The sequence below is a fragment of the Pinus tabuliformis genome, chromosome 3_1 (genome assembly GCF_031772625.1).
Source record: "Pinus tabuliformis cultivar Carrire ecotype Pingquan chromosome 3_1, CPIR1, whole genome shotgun sequence".
Taxonomy (NCBI): Eukaryota; Viridiplantae; Streptophyta; class Pinopsida; order Pinales; family Pinaceae; genus Pinus; species Pinus tabuliformis.
This window is the reverse complement of record NC_142301.1, coordinates 897459934-897463175: the sequence shown is the minus strand read 5'-3', so window position 1 is coordinate 897463175 and position 3242 is coordinate 897459934.

Here is a 3242-nt window from a genome sequence, read left to right as displayed (position 1 = left end):
ATAATCAAGCAAAGGCCTATGCACTTTTCCATGAGCTCCAACAAGTCATCCCTCAATCTAAACAAAATAATTATTGTAGGAGATTTCTGAATCATAATTCAGCATTGAATAATCAAGTAGAGACCTATGCACTTTTCTAGGGACTTCAACAAGTCATCTCTCAATCTAAAAAATATATATTGTAGGATATTCATAAATCATAATTTAACATCTCTACCAAGGATCTTCTCCAAAGGACTTAAAGTTAGTTATCACTCTCAATAGAATTCAAACATTATTGAAAGGTATGAGGCAATATTTAGTCTTCCATGTCCTTAGACTTCACAATAAAGAAGCAGACTCCTTAGCAAATAAAGGAACAACTCTAGGACCTAGCACTATTGTAACAAATGATAGAGTGTGCAGGTTTCCAATCCCATAAGGCGATGATCCATACACAATATTGGAGTTGGAGGAGATCATATATGTCCCTTAGAGTTGAGTGACATGTGGAGACCCATGTGTGCCTAGTATCACTTGTCATGCAACTAAATAAAGGGTTTGAGCCCCGCTTTGATCTGAAATGGAGCAAATTAGTAATGTTTTCTTAATTCCCCATTCAGAATAAAAACCAAGATGCTTATCATTTGTTTATCAAGTGCTTAAGTATTATTTTTTCTTAATTAATTGATTCCCATGAGAGTTTTTTTATGTAAGTGTTATTAACAATTTAACATAAAACATATATTGAGCAACAACAAAATAATAGCAAAGAACATCAAAATACAACACACAACATAGAGATTTGATGAGGAGATCATGCCTCCTAGGCTATGTCTCCTTGGTCCAGCTTCCAATGCTTGGGCCTCTCTATTATGCTCCAGATTACAACAAAAGTGTGTTTACAATGCTCAAATGCCTTTGAAACCTGTCTCAAAGAGTTTAGAATAGCCAAAACTACTATAATTGACTCTTTTTGCACCTAATTTGGATAAGAACTAAATAAGTTATGAACTCTCCCAGTTCTCCCACAATTTGCTCAACAAATTCCCCTTTTTCGGCCACTAACCATCAAATTCGACTTGAAATTCGCTAACTAGACGAAAATTTTGCCAGGCAGCAAGCCATATTCTATCAGTTGATCTTATTGCAAATCGTAATCAGTGAGTGTTGCGGGCTTATGGTCTGTGAATAAAAACAGGTGATTTGTGATTGCGATACGGCGGACCCAACGAGAGTATAAATTGGAACCTATAATGGCATCGCATCTAGGAAATATCGCATTTCAAAATTGGTGAGGTACCGGCGAGTAACAATATGTGGGTCTGCCCTATTGCGATCCATCGCATCGCACCTCTGGCCGATTTCTGAATGCCTTCCCTTCACTGATTGTTATTGCGATTTGCGATTGCCTTATCGAATCGCAACCCTTTCCCGCTTGGGGCCGATTTTTAACATGATCCACCTGCAACTGCGATTTGCGATATGTGAGGGCCAATGGCGGCCTGCCACTTGATGCCTCCTCATTCGCTGAAGACCTTGCCATATCATCCAATCATGTCATGTAGATAAGTCAAACTTGAACTTTGACTTGCTTTAACTTCTACATACAAGCTTGGACTTGAGTGTTGTTCGCACCATTGGATTCAGAATGAAGATCTCTTCGATTTGAAGCTGAGTTTAACAAAATTCTAATACTTTGATTTTTGAGCATAATTTTGAGCACCTCATCACTCCTTCCCACTGGAAGTCTTTTGGACCCCAAAAGATCACTTTCAATTGACCAACAAGTGAGGGTACATTTCCCTCACCTTTTCAACCTCCATCCATTTGGATTTTGAAGGATTTGTACCCTTGAGCTCCACTCGGAGATAATCAATACTTCCCCTTTTTGTTGTCCTTGTTCTTTTGTCAAGTATAGTGTCTTGCTAAAGCTCATCAAGAAATTATGGAGAAAAATATTCAATTGATGGAATCTGTACACTTTCTCCTTGATCTTCAATCAAAGGAGGCTCATACAATCTCAAATTTTCAACATTAACAACAGAATAAATTTTCATATATGAAGGCAAATCAAGCTTGAAAGCATTATTACCAATCTTTTCCAGAATTTTAAATGGACCATAACGGATTGGTTTCAGCTTTTTACCTTCACCTTGAAGCCTTTCCTTGATAATGTAAATCCAAACTTCATCACCTACTTGAAACTAATGATCCACACTATTCTTATCATGCCTTTCCTTATACTTTCTTTTACTCCTTTCTAGTTGTTCTTAAATTGTTTGGTGAATCATCTGAATTTTCTCAATGAATTTCTTTGCTCTGTCTATGTCGTTATGTCCATCTACAACTACATCTTTCTCAAAGATGAAATCCAAAGGTGATTTAGGCAAATAACCAAGACATGCCTCAAAAGGCGAAGTTAGAGTAGAAGAGTGTTTTGCTCGGTTGTAAGCATGCTGAATATAATGCAACTGTTCATCCCACAACTTAGGATGTTTGTTGCAATATCCTCTTAGAAAATGAATAATTGTCATGTTAACCACTTCAGTTTAACCATCTGTTTGTGGATGGAAGGCTGTACTTTTTTTTAACTTGGTGTCCATCAAGTTCCATAAATTTGACCAAAAATTCCCAACAAATTGGGAATCATGATCACTTACAATAGAAGTAGGTAATCCAAAATGAACCCATACATTTTGAAAGAAAAGTTGAGTTGTTTGTTCAACTGTAATTTATTTTTTACAAGGCATTAATATGCACATCTTGTTGAACCTATCCATAACTACATACAAATAATCATGACCTTTTCTTGATAAAGGAAGACCTCCTACAAAATCCATAGAAACACTCTCACATGGACGTGAAGGCACTAGAAGTGGTGTGTACAATCCTAGTTTCCTATTACTAGGCTCACCGACTGCACACAATGAACAACCTCTGATAAAACGTGACACACTTTCAAGCATACAAGGCCAGTAAAAATACCTCTGAAGATTTGCCATTGTTTTACTTACACCGAAATGTCTAGCAATAAGAGAAGTGTGTGCTTCCCTTGTGACATTTACTCTCTCCCTGTGGAACACAAAGTTTTCCCAAATGATACAACATATTATCATGTACATGGTAGTCTAATTCCTCAACTTGGTGGCCTTGACTCAAGTTTGAATATACCTCTTGAAAGTCAGCATCATGTGTGTATTGTTCAACATAACTTTCAGGCAAAACAAAATGATTCTTGAGTAAAATGGCTACATTAACAA